Raw genomic sequence first — 14524 nt, 5'->3', positions numbered from 1 at the left:
ACTTGTTTAGGGAAACCTCATTTTTTTTGCAGAAATGATTCAATAACTCTATGGTATCTTGTCTTCATGCTTCTTGTGTATTAGACACAACCATGAGGTCATCATTACACTGCACTAAAGCAGACGGAAATGGAATGTTTAAAGACTCTTAGGCCCATATTTATACTTTTTCAGCACTGCATGTGCATTGTTCTTTTGACGCAAAATCGGAGCAAACTTACAAAATACAATTGTACTTTGTAAGTTCGCGCCACATTTGCGTCAAAAAATGATGAAAATGTGGCGCTAAAAAAAGTATAAATATGGGCCTAAGTTCTTCTTCAAAATCTGATTAAAAATGGACGTAGATTCTGAAAAACCCTGTGGAGAAGGGCACTATGAATACACACGGTTGCTGTATCGGAATGAGAAACATAATTGACTATCCTCATGCAATGGCACTGAGAAAAATGCCTGTGACAAATTGTTAACTGAAAACCATTCTGCTTCACATGGAATCTGGAATAAGATTACTGATGGATTTGGCACTACTGGGCAACAGGATACCACAATTTTATTCACCTTTCTCAAATCCTGAACTAGGCGGTATTTCCGACTTGGCTTTTGACTGTCCCATAATTGGAGAATTACATACGCTGCCCATCACCTCTTTTAACACTCCCTGCTCAACAAAGTCTGCAATTACTGGTGTAACTCCCTCAATCACTTCTGGAGTCATGTTATATTGTGGGGTCCTGGAGAAAACTGCATTTGGCTTTAGAGTCACTTTGACTGGTTCAACATCTCAAATGAGCCTAATATCTTTTCCAGAGAGATCCCAAACTCTCAGCGTTATTGTGTCTTGTAATTCATCAGGCAACTTTTTTTACCAGTCATGGCAGGAAACAGCGTAATGAGTGGATACATCTCACAAGTTTGACTGGAAGTCTCATCAACACTATTTGGATTGCTAGCCCTTCATGAGTGCAAGTAATGGAGTATTTTAATTTACACACATTCTTCCTCTTCTGAACTTTCACTCACATATTCTTCACTTATTTAATCATAACTGAAATCAATCAATGGGTGTTGTGTGATTAAATGATCTACATTTGCATCTGTTCTTTGGTTCGCATTCTGCTGAGGAAACCATTACCTTTTGCTGTGCCATCGGAGCTTTTGGAATCTGCATGTGCTGTAGGGTTTGGATCTGCTGTTGAAGAAAATATACTTGTCGCTGGGGCACCTGCATTTGGACTGCTCATGTAGGAACATTCATGTTTTGATTTTGTTGCCTTTGAACTCTTTGATTTTGAAATTGACTGTTGGTACCATCTGCGCAACACCGCCAACTTGCACCAAACTATTTATATTACTAAAGGGACATTCCCACTTCCAATGTCCGATGTTGCCACACGCATGACAAGGAAGCATTTTCTGCAAGTTTTGAACATCAGCCACATTCGCATTCAGATCTATTTGATTTCCACAACCTCTACCTCTGAACTGAGGCACCATATTTACTTGCTGCTGTGTTCCCTGCATTCCTCCTGGGCTCATCATCCTTTGCAAACCCTGCATACCTGCTGCTTGGGCAGACCTACTTTGCATCACCATTGCCTTTTACCTTAGCTTTTTCTGCTTTAATTCAATTCCGTTACTTAAGTATTTTGCAGAATGCAATACTTCATCAGTTGTCTTTCTTTACCAGCAAATCAAATGATTCCAAATCATATTGCTAATTTCAGGCTTCAGTTCTTCAACAAATCTGAACACAAAATGAATCATGTCTCTTGGTTCAATATTTTCTGTACCACTGTATTGCTCAAATGCTTGCAACAATCTCTCATAATAAGCATGAACAGACACTTTTTTCTCCTGAGGTGTCCTGTCAATTCTTTGCCAATACATCTTAATGAGAAACTCTAGTTTTCAGAAACTCAATCACCATGTAATAGCTTTTCATCACCTCTTCAGACTGCACACTTGTTGCTGCATCCTTTGATGGGTCATGTGTTGGCCAATCAACACTCCACTTACACTCAACCCACAAATCTGCTGGAACCACAATCTCAAATAAAGTATTCAAATCCTGCCACAGACATTTTGCAAACTTGACAAATCTCTGTTTGCTGGTACCATTCTACTGGTTTCTCCTGCAACTTGGGGTAACCATTTGTAAATGACAGTATGTCATTTCTGCTCCATGGTGTGTGAACAAAAATCCCTCCAGGAATTTCTCTCATTGGCATCATTTTTGCAGCTCCCCAGCCTGCTATACATCATATGAAGATGCAGTTGGCCTTTTCTGCTGATCTCTTTTCTATGACCATCTGCCTTCCCATTTATCTAATGCTGTCCATGTTTGTATGCTCTGAATCAATTCCTTAATGTGAATTTTCATTCCAGGTGATCTCATGTTCGTAATGTCTCTCTTAAAATCGAATTCTAATCTGTAACTCGTCTTCAGCTGCTTGGATTTATTCATCTTAATTTCATATTTCTCAGCCAAATTAATTAATTTCTCATAAACCTGCCCTGCTCAAAGTGTAACATCCTTGCACATGAAGCACAACTCATTTTCACTGTAACAATCTAATTTGTCCAATTCAAGTGCTCCCTCAATCACTTCATTTAATTCCAATTTTAATCTAGCCATGTTTAGTGTCCCTTTCGCCCTCAGGTATGTATCCTGTAACTGATGTTCCACTCAAATTGTCTAACCATTCAGTCAATTATTGTGCTAATAACCCTTGTAAACTAATGTTGTTACCTCAAGATAGGAGCTGTGAATGAAAACCGGATGTTCTCATAGCCTGCTCCTGAACTTATACAGTTGAGCCTGTAGATCTTGGGGGAGATGTCACCTCAATTAGTGGACCTACTCTATAATACGTCTGATTCGAACCAAAAGAATTCATAGGGGTCATAGCTAGCACAATAGTGTTCATTCACTCCATTTCTGCGTTAGTTCCAAAAGGTGAACTTGTTGCTGATTCTGGATTTGGAATCTGGGGACCCCTATTCTTATTACCCTGGGCATACAACAGGACTGCTGGACCTATTGTCACAGGAACTGTCAAATTTGTTTGACACGGCGGGAACATTCATCCTTTACCTTGGCCAGTTAATACTGTACCAAAAGCTGAATTTGACTGATTCTGGGCAACATTCTATGGTGTCCTTATTGGGGAATACATAGGCATTGTCTTTCTCTGATTCACAATTTGTGCAGGTGTCTGCACATTAGATGTGGGCTCAAACTGAGTAATTCCTACATTCTGAATTGGCTGTGGCATAACTGGAACTGTGACATTCTGGGTTGTATTAATAATTGTAACTGTTGGATAAACCGCTGGCCCCTGTGCAACATTAGCCATAGGTAAGTTTAGAATGATCTGAACTTGGCTCTGTACAGATTGAGTTGTGGCCATATTCGGGACTACATTCTTGCTTACTGATGCAACAGCATTACACGTGGGGGACGATTCTGCAATACCTGGGTTATAAGTTCATCATCTGAAACACTTTCAGTGTCTACTACCATTTTACTTTCACCAAAATTTTTATTCTGCATTTTCCTCAGAATTCTTTTTGCCTTTAGGCTTAACACTTCCATCAACTTCCTGGGTTATTATTGGAAATAACTTCACTGCATGTAATATCTCTGCTCTCCACATTTTCTGCTCCTCATACGATCTAGCTTCTGCTAGCATCTTTTCTGCTTTCCTCATTTACCTTTCACATTTCTGAGGCTCTTTTGGTCTCACAAGTAATTCCCAAATAGCAAGTGCTTTAAATTGTGGAGGTCTAGGAAGGGGTTTTGATTCATACAACACCCTCTTCAAATTCTCCAATACTGTCAAATTAAAAGATACGTAACAGGGAAAAGCTAAAGTATGTTCTTTCTCAGTTATTATGCCCTTGTGATGGGCCGGACGAGGCCGGCCCGCATAGGTCCGCTACTGGTGGTGACTCTGCTACTGAGGACCCGGAAGTCCTCGGCCGGCTCGCCAATCCTGGCGAAGTATGGAGGTCACAGCGGGAAGACGGACGGTTAAAGAACCCCAACTTGGGTTTTCAGGCGGGTGCCGTGAACAAGAGAGAAGACGGAGCAGAGAGGAGAGAAAGACCAAGAGGACGGAAGAACCTCAAGGTGCTGAGTGTCCCAGTCGGGGGCGAGAGGAGGGTGAGGAGCCGGACGACGGTTGGCCCGATCAGGAAGAAGACGAAGAGCCAGTCTCTGGGATGCGGAATCCATTGACCTGCCACGCTTCTGGAGAAGCGTGGCATAACCAGGTGCGTGTTAGTGGCTGGGACAGGGGTAGGGAGGATGGGAGGAAGAATTAAGGAGGGACTGGAGGAAGAGGGGCTTCACGTTATCAAGAAATAACACGGGCAGGGAGGGGCTGCACTGTAAATAAAGGACATAGGGCAAGGAGGAGCTGCACTTTAATCATAAATGAGACAGGCAGGAAGAAGGCTGCATAAAAATACAAAACGAGGCAGGAAGGAGAGCAAATGAGCAGAAAACAGTAAGAAAAAAGGATAGTAAAGAAACAGAGCAGGTATTGCTCGTGAGAACCAAGACAGAAAGGAGAAAAAAAAGGAAAGGCAACCTCTTGTTAGAAAAGGGAAAGTACAGGAGAAGCACAGACAGAAGAGACAAAAGAGAAGGAAAGATACAGCAGTAGGAGAGGGAAAGCCAGACAAAGAAAAACCCCAAAGGAAAGTACCAGCACTTACCAAAACATTTCTTCTTCTTTTCACATGTGCTTCCCGCGAGACCTGGAAAACAAAGAGAAAAGAGAAAGGGAAATGTGAACCACTACCCGGACAAGACGCATAAAAGACTGTATGAACTACCCAGGAAGCCAGCGTTTTCATACTTATCCCTATGCATAACCAATAAAACAACCTCTACCAGAGTAACAGACGCAGTCTTACGTTTTTAATTGCACCATTCCTGCAACAAGTGGTGTCAGAAGTGGGATTTGAAACACAACGGAATGGAGGAGAAAACCACCATTGCTGATGTAATTGCACAGTTGGCGGAAGGTCAGCGCCACCTTCAACTGATGTGGGAACAGCAAATGAAGGAGGCCAGAGAGGAAAGGGAAGCTCTACAGACCGCACTCAAAAGCCAAGTCACGATAATGGCGAACAATCAACTTGTGCACGAAACTGCCCTGGGAAAGCTCACAGACACTATTGCACATACGAAAGTACATCCAAACGTACCTAGCAGTATCCTACAATGGTACCAGGAACATGAAGACCCGGATTCCTTTTTCACCAACTTCGAAAGAGTTGCAAGTACTGCGAGCTGGCCAGAAGAGAAGTGGGGACAATATATCGCACCACTACTTACAGGGCATTTATAGGCCACGTATCAAGCCATCAACTCCAGTGGAACTTTCCCCTATAAGGAGATTAAGAAGACCATCCTGGAACGGGTAGGGCTAGAGAGTGAAAGTAACCGCTCCCGATTCTGCTAAACCAAGTGGCAACAGCAGGAGAACCCACAAACCCTCTACTATAGGGTTCAACATGCGGCAGGGAGATGGCTACAACCTACCGAGAAAACTCGGGAAGAATTATTCGACACAGTAGTGTTGGAACAGTATTTGGATGCTTTACCCAGCACCATGCGTAATTGGTTTAGACAGCACCCAGGCTTAACTAATGAAACCGCTATAGACCTCGCTTGTGTGTATCATAGGGGACCAGATTTCAGGGCCACCTGCAGCAGACATCCAGTCCAGGCCCCAGTCCGTCCACCTATTGTGAGAGGACCTTCCCAATGACCAATGTTAGGGCATGGCCAGGAACGTACCATGCCTAACCCGCCATCTTCTACTAACTACTCAACCACCGGACATCAGTGCTTCCACTGCTCTGAATGGGGGCATATTGCTCGATATTGTCCCCATAAAAAGGATACTGAGGAACCCATGGAGATCGGGGTAGCAAAGGGAAGAGTGTTTAGGGCAGGGGAGACAAACCCACTTATACTCCTTCTCTCATCCTCAATGGAGTTGAAAGACCCGCGTTGATTGATTCTGGGTGTAGCCAGAGTGTGATAAGACAGGACTTAGTCTTACATGGGCAAGAGATACCTCAGATGCAGGTTTTAATATCGTGTGTGCATGGGGATCAAAGATACTATCCAGTAGCTATAATCCACTAGAAATGGAGGGAAGTGACTGAGACCCTAAAAGTAGGTATACTTCCCCACCTTGAGGAAGATATCATCATTGGAACAGATTACAGAGACTTCTCCACCCTTCTAACCAAAGCAGGGCAGGAACACACCCTCAAGACTTGGTGGGAAGAAGTACCCTTCGAGGCAGAGGAAGGAGTAAGTCGGACCCCAAAGACAATTCTCAGTAAACGGAAATAAAGTTTCCAGAGACAACACTATGCCCAAAAGTACTCTAATGAGTTACAATCTACATCAGGAATGGCCGGTCGGGTATGCACCATTCCAGGGGAGTTTCGACAAAATCAAAGAGACGATCCCTCCCTGAAAAATGCATGGCAACAAGCACTAAACCCGGATGAGCAGGCGGTAGGTCCGCATTTTATAATACAAAACCACCTGTTATATAGAGTACCAAATTCAGGGAGAGAGCGGCAGAAACATTTGGTAGTTCCCAGAAGTCACCGACAACAGGTACTATATCTAGCATATGGGGATAAAGGGAAGGACACCTTGGTAGGGAAAAAACAGAGGAGGCAGTGCTCCGGCAGTTTTATTGGCCCGGAGTATTCGGGGACATACGTAAACAGTGTTCTGACTGTCCTAAATGGCAATTGTTTAATCCATCTGGCACTCACCAGCTCCACTTCATCCCTTACCGGTCATAGAGTCCCCTTTTTCGAGATTAGGTATGGAACCTCATTGGACCCCTTACCCCTTCTAGTCGGGGATGTCAATACGTCCTGGTATTGGTGGGATATGCCACCCGATACCCAGAAGCCATACGCCTTCCTAGCATGCACACCAAAGTCATTGCCCAAGCACTGATTGATTTCTTTGCCCGGGTGGGATTTCCCAAAGATATACTTACTGACCAGGGAACCCCTTTTATGTCCAGATTAATGGCAGAAGTGAGCAAAACTCTGGGAATAAAACAGATAAGGACATTGGTATACCACCCTCAGACGGATGGGTTAGTGGAGAGGTATAACCGGACTATCAAATCCCTCCTCAGGAAGAGCATCTCTGAAGTGGGTAAGGATTGGGAAAAGAAACTGCTTCTCGTACTATATGCTATTCGCACACATGTTCAGACCTCACTAGGGCATAGCCCCTTCGAATTATTGTTCAGGCGACAACCACGGACTCTTCTCGAGATGTTGGCCGAACAATGGGAGGAAACAGAGGAAGAGACAAAAGAGTTGTTGACCTATACTCAGGAGCTAAGGGACAATCAGCACACCGTGTGGGAAGAAGCCCACAAAACCCTAAGAGAATCTCAAAATAAACAGAAGCAGTGGTATGATGCTAAAAGTGTATTCCGCAGTCTACAAGTCGGATATAAGGCCCTAATCCTACTTCCCAGTTGTGAAAACAAGCTATTGGCACAATGGCAAGGTCCATATGAAGTGATTGCGCAAATTAATCCCACCACGTATAAATTAGCTATTCCCTTTGGGCAAGGTAGAGTACAGATATATCATATAAACCTTCTAAAAAAATGGCAGGAAACCCAGGGCGAACAATCCATTTGTTATATCACAAATGTGGCTACAGACGAAATACCTCATCTTTCGTTTCCCTCGAATATCCCTATAGAACGTCCATTTCCCCAGACAAACCCTGATCTCCCAGAACTCTATCAGGGACAACTCACATACATGATACAGCAGTATCACAACGTATTTTCCAAACAACCTGGTCGAACACAGTTAGTAGACCACTCGATAAAGACGAAAATAGACAAAGGGGGTGATTCTGAGACTGGCGGGCGGCGGAGGCCGCCCGCCAGTCTTCCCCCGACAAAATACCGCTCCGCGGTCGCAAGACCGCTGAGGGTATTTTGAGATTTGCCCTGGGCTGGCGGGCGGCCGCCAAAAGGCCGCCCACCAGCCCAGGGCAAATCTACCTTCCCACGAGGATGCCGGCTCCGAATGGAGCCGGCGTAGTGGGAAGGTGCGACGGGTGCAGTTGCACCCGTCGTGTATTTCAGTGTCTGCTTTGCAGACACTGAAATACTTTGTGGGGCCCTCTTACGGGGGCCCCTGCAGTGCCCATGCCATTGGCATGGGCACTGCAGGGGCCCCCGGGGCCCCGCAGCACCCCCTACCGCCATCCTGTTCCTGGCGGGAGACCCGCCAGGAACAGGATGGCGGTAGGGGGTGTCAGAATCCCCATGGCGGCGGAGCGCGCTCCGCCGCCATGGAGGATTCTCCCGAGCAGCGGAAAGTCGGCGGGAGACCGCCGACTTTCTGTTTCTGACCGCGGCTGAACCGCCGCGGTCAGAATGCTCGACGGAGCACCGCCAGCCTGTTGGCGGTGCTCCCGTGGTCGGTGACCCTGGCGGTCACTGACTGCCAGGGTCAGAATGACCCCCAAAGTCTCCAGACAAAGGCCTTATCGTATCCCAGAAGTGAAAAAAACAATTATTGAAAGAGAGGTCCATTCTATGCTTGAGGCTGGTATTATTGAACCCTCCAACAGCCCTTGGTGTTCCCCAGTGGTATTGGTACCGAAACCCGAAGGGAGCACCCGTTTCTGTATGGACTGTAGACAAGTTAATGAGTTAACACACTTCGATGCCTACCCCATGCCCCACATTGAGGAGCTCCTTGAGAGACTAGGCCAAGCCCGATTTATGTCCACCCTAGACCTTACAAAAGGGTATTTGCAAATCCCCTTGAAAAGTGAAGTAAGAGAAAAAAACGCATTTGCAGCCCCATCTGGTCTGTATCAGTTCACGGTCCTACCCTTCGGGCTTCACGGGGCTCCCGCTACTTTCCAAAGACTTATGGATAAGATTTTGTGGCCCCATCAGCAATATGCGGCTGCATATCTGGACGATATAGTCATATATAGTGATACCTGGGAGGATCACGTACAACAATTGGGAAAGGTATTTCAAGCACTAAGAGAAGCCTGTCTCACAGCCAACCCCGAAAAGTGTAGGTTGGGATACACCAAAATCAAGTACCTGGGATATGTCTTGGGAGAAGGTCAGGTCCGTCCACAAGTTGAAAAAATAGACGCCATCACAAAAATACCTATGCCACAAACAAAGAAGGATATTAGAGCATTTCTCGGCTTAGTAGGATACTACAGGCCGTTTATCCCTCAGTTTTCCACAGTAGCTGAACCCCTTACAAACCTGCTTAAGAATTCCTGTCCCAAAACTCTGCCCCCTCTATCTGAGACTGAACGACGTAGTTTTGAACTACCACGGAATGCCTTGACTGAAGATCCAGTGCTAGGCTGTCCCAATTTCCAGAAACCGTTCCTGTTACAAACAGACGCCTCGGATGTGGGGCTTGGGGCAGTGCTCTCCCAGCCTCAAGATGACGGGCATATTCATCCGATATTGTATATTAGTCGGAAGCTTCTCCCTAGGGAAATCCACTACCCCACAATTGAGAAAGAATGCTTAGCAATTAAATGGGCTGTGGAAGCACTCCGATACTATCTAACTGGTCGGACATTTACCCTGATCACGGATCACGCGCCACTCACATTGCTTGCTCGCCACAAAGATACTAATTCCCGGGTCCTGTGGTGGTTTCTTTCATTGCAACCTTTCTCCTTCCACATAAGCCACTCACCTGGCATCCACATGACGAACACTGACTTCTTGTCCCCCTATCCGGTCCTTGAGCGTCATCTACAGCCGCTCTCTAGGGGGAGTGTCTGTGACGGGCCGGACGAGGTCGGCCTGCATGAGTCTGCTACTGGTGCTGACTCTGCCACTGAGGACCCAGAAGTCCTCGGCCGGCTCGCCAATCCTGGTGAAGCATGGAGGTCACGTCGGGAAGACGGATGGTTAAAGAACCCGAACTCGATCAAGAGAGAAGCGTAGAGGAGAGAAAGACCAAGAGGACGGAAGAACCCAGGAGCTCAAGGTGCTGAGTGTCCCAATCGGAGATGAGAGGAGGGTGAGGAGCCGGACGGCGGTTGGCCCGATCAGGAAGAAGACGAAGAGCCAGTCCCCGGGACGCAAAATCCATTAACCTGCCACGCTTCTGGAGAAGCGTGGCATAACCAGGTGCATGTTAGTGGCTGGGACAGGTGTAGGGAGGACGGGAGGAGGAATTAAGGAGGGACTGGAGGAAGAGGGGCCGCACTTTATCAAGAAATAACACGGGCAGGGAGGGGGCTGCACTGTAAATAAAGGACACGCGGCAAAGAGGGGCTGCACTTTAATCATAAATGAGACAGGCAGGAAGGAGGCTGCATAAAAATACAAAACGAGGCGGGAAGGAGAGGAAACGAGCAGAAAAGAGTAAGAAAAAAGGATAGTAAAGAAACAGAGCAGGTATTGCTCATGAAAACCAAGACAGAAAGGAGAAAGAAAAGGAAAGGCAACCTCTTGTTAGAAAAGGGAAAGCACAGGAGAAGCGCAGACAGAAGAGACAAAAGAGAAGGAAAGATAAAGCAGCAGGAGAGGGAAAGCCAGAGAAAGAAAAACCCCAAAGGAAAGTACCAGCACTTACCGAAACATTTCTTCTTCTATTCACATGTGTTTCCCGCGAGACCTGGAAATCAAAGAGAAAAGAGAAAGGGAACTGTGAACCACTACCCGGACAAGATGCATAAAAGACTGTATGAACTACCCAGGAAGCCAGCGTTTTCATACTTATCCCTATGTATAACCAATAAAACCAATAAAACAACCACTACCAGATTAGCAGACGCAGTCTTACGTATTTAATTGCGCCATTCCTGCAACAGCCCTATTGATTTACCCAAAGACATGCTGAAACTCCACTCTCCCCCATTACCTCGAATGCTGTTGAACCTTCAGGTAGAATAGGCTCTCCTTTTCTATCTAAATGAAATAAAAACATCTCCCCACAAAATACTTTAAAGCTTTGAAAAACTGCATTTTTTCACAACTCAAATTCACATCACAAATTCTATGAAACCAGTAAAGTGATTTTGATCCCACAATCCCTTTCACGAGCTGTTCTCAACCTATAGCAGCACAGTGTTGTCCACCAATTTGTGCATTACTTTTCTCACCAACCGACCTAGCCCAGAGTGGAGTAAATGACGTCAGACTTATTTTGCTTGCCACCTGCAACTTACTTCAGAGCTGTCTGATACACCTCTCATGCAAAACCTAAAGCGCAAATATTGCAAGAACAAAAACCAAAACCTCTCTGCTTACTAGGGGTAGGACTCAAATGCTTTGAAAGCTGTACAAGCTTCAATGGAGAAGAGGGTGCCCTGGTTCTAGTCTGTCAGCAGGTAAGTACCCGCGTCTTCGGAGGGCAGACCAGGGGGGTTTTGTAGGGCACCAGAGGGGACACAAGTCCACACAGAAAGTACACCCTCAGCGGCACGGGGGCGGCCGGGTGCAGTGTGCACACAAGCGTTGGGTTTGTAATAGAAAGCAATGGGAGACCAAGGGGTCTCTTCAGCGATGCAGGCAGGCAAGGTGGGGGCTCCTCAGGGTAGCCACCACCTGGGCAAGGAAGAGGGCCACCTGGGGGTCACTCCTGCACTGGAGGTCGGATCCTTCAGGTCCTGGGGGCTGCGGGTGCAGTGTCCCTACCAGGCGTCGGGTTCTTAGAAGCAGGCAGTCGCGGTCAGGGGGAGCCTCGGGATTCCCTCTGCAGGCGTGCTGTGGGGGCTCAGGGGGGTCAACTCTGGCTACTCACAGTCTCGCAGTCGCCGGGGAGTCCTCCCTGAAGTGATTGTTCTCCACAAGTCGAGCCGGGGGCGTCGGGTGCAGAGTGCCAAGTCTCACACTTCCGGCGGGAAACGCGTGTTGTTTTAAAGTTGCTCCTTTGTTACAAAGTTGCAGTCTTCGGTGAACAGAGCCGCTGTCCTCTGGAGTTCTTGGTCCTTCTAGATGCAGGGCAGTCCTCTGAGGCTTCAGAGGTCGCTGGTCCCTGTGTAAAGCGTCGCTGGAGCAGTGTCTTTAGAAGTGGGGAGACAAGCCGGTAGAGCTGGGGCCAAAGCAGTTGGTGTCTCCGTCTTCTCTGCAGGGTTTTTCAGCTTAGCAGTCCTCTTCTTCTTAGGTTGCAGGAATCTAGTTTCCTAGGTTCTGGGAGCCCCTAAATACTGAATTTACGGGTGTGTTTAGGTCTGGGAGGGCAGTAGCCAATGGCTACTGTCCTTGAGGGTGGCTACACCCTCTTTGTGCCTCCTCCCTGAGGGGAAGGGGGCACATCCCTATTCCTATTGGGGGAATCCTCCATCTGCAAGATGGATGATTTCTAAAAGTCAGAGTCACCTCAGCTCAGGACACCTTAGGGGCTCATTATCTCTCCTGGACTTGCCGCCAAAAGTGGGGGCAGTGTCCAGGGGGCGGGCATCTCCACTAGCTGGAGTGCCCTGGGGCATTTTAACACGAAGCCTGAGCCTGAGCTCACTGCTAGGTGTTACAGTTCCTGCAGGGGGGAGGTGTGAAGCACCTCCACCCAGAGCAGCCTTTTGTTTCTGTCCTCAGAGAGCACAAAGGCCCTCTCCACATGGGTCAGAAACTCGTCTCTCAGCAGCAGGCTGTCACAGACCAGTCAGTCCTGCGCTGAACAATTGTGTAAAATACAGGGGGCATCTCTAAGATGCCCTCTGTGTGCATTTTATAATAAATCCAACACTGGCATCAGTGTGGGTTTATTATTCTGAGAAGTTTGGTACCAAACTTCCCAGTATTCAGTGTAGCCATTATGGAGCTGTGGAGTTCGTTTTTGACAAACTCCCAGACCATATACTCTTATGGCTACCCTGCACTTACAATGTCTAAGGTTTTGCTTAGACACTGTAGGGGCATAGTGCTCATGCACCTATGCCCTCACCTGTAGCATAGCACACCCTGCCTTAGGGCTGTAAGGCCTGCTAGAGGGGTGACTTACCTATACCACAGGCAGTGTGAGGTTGGCATGGCACCCTGAGGGGAGTGCCATGTGCACTTAGTCATTTTCTCCCCACCAGCACACACAAGCTGGTAAGCAGTGTGTCTGTGCTGATTGAGGGGTCCCTAGGGTGGCATAAGACATGCTGCAGCCCTTAGAGACCTTCCCTGGCATCAGGGCCCTTGGTACCAGGGGTACCAGTTACAAGGGACTTACCTGGGTGCCAGGGTTGTGCCAATTGTGGAGACAATGGTACAGTTTAGGTGAAAGAACACTGGTGCTGGGGCCTGGTTAGCAGGGTCCCAGCACACTTCTCAGTCAAGTCAGCATCAGTATCAGACAAAAAGTGGGGGGTAACTGAAACAGGGAGCCATTTCTTTTCAGGCATGTAAGTACTGAACAGCATAAACAAATGGCAGCATTAAGACTAAGAGGAAACTCATAATACGAAGATTAAATATAGCAGAAGACTTTGGGAGGACAGGAGGTGGAGATGGCAGCAGCAGTCTTCGCCAGGCATCAGCAGATTCTGACAGAAACATAGTATAGATGAGGCAGGAGTAGACTAACTGTATCAGAGGTCTGGACAGACTAACATAAACTAACTTCAAGAGTCTTAAGTTCCTCACTAATTAGAATTATTCATAGTCCATTGATTGGTCCTTCAAGTTTGCTCATTCCTACGCACAAGATCCAATGTCCAGTGGTTGCTGGTGACACCATCAATTGCAACTATTACGGATTTTCTCTGCGAAAATGTATTGTCATTTCAATGATTCCACACAGTTTTGACAAAATACTACATTTTCTAGTTGTTTGCTACTTCAAATCCTTTCTGATGATCACAAAATAAAATAAACACATTTTACATGGGAATCATGAGTTTCCTGTCTTGTACGACAGCTAAAACAAATATTGTTACATAGTTAATACTGAAACATGTTCTTCGCCTTAAGTACAATAGGGCATTCAACATCACATCAGCAACCTAGGAAAAGAATTCAGGTCAGAGGGAACAGAAGGAGCAAGTCATTTTCCTCTTCTGCTGCAAAATGAATCGGTCAGGCCTAGTCAAACTAAGAAAGCCTTAATACACATTAACACAATGAATACATGCACAAACCTATTGCTCCCCTTACAATTTAAATAAAATATGCAAAGCAAATTATTTTATTGCAAACATTATTTAGATGTTAGAACACATTTAAACATGCATTTATTTTTCTGCCACATGTAACTCACATTAATAAAATCCATTTATATCAATATAAGTACTATCAACTCATGGTCTTTTGATATTTTCTAATAGTCATCTTAATTAAAAACACTTAACATTAACTCATATTAGTACTTCATTTAATATAAATACAAAATATCTTTCAAGTTAAAACGTAATGTTTAATACGAATGGTGGCCACATGGTCTACCATAATTCAAACATGCACATTTTACATTTCTCTGTTAGGCCTTTAAATGTAGGTTAATTAAT

General features: G+C 46.0%; 1 protein-coding gene across 1 annotated transcript in view; it reads left to right on the top strand.

Annotated features, from left to right (window-relative positions):
* The window catches only part of LOC138296506 (CD109 antigen-like), an 827002-nt gene that overhangs the window by 716791 nt on the left and 95687 nt on the right, over positions 1-14524 (top strand). The window lies entirely within an intron of this gene.

The sequence above is a fragment of the Pleurodeles waltl genome, chromosome 5 (assembly GCF_031143425.1).
Source record: "Pleurodeles waltl isolate 20211129_DDA chromosome 5, aPleWal1.hap1.20221129, whole genome shotgun sequence".
Taxonomy (NCBI): domain Eukaryota; kingdom Metazoa; phylum Chordata; class Amphibia; order Caudata; family Salamandridae; genus Pleurodeles; species Pleurodeles waltl.
This window is presented reverse-complemented; position numbering and strand designations above follow the sequence as displayed.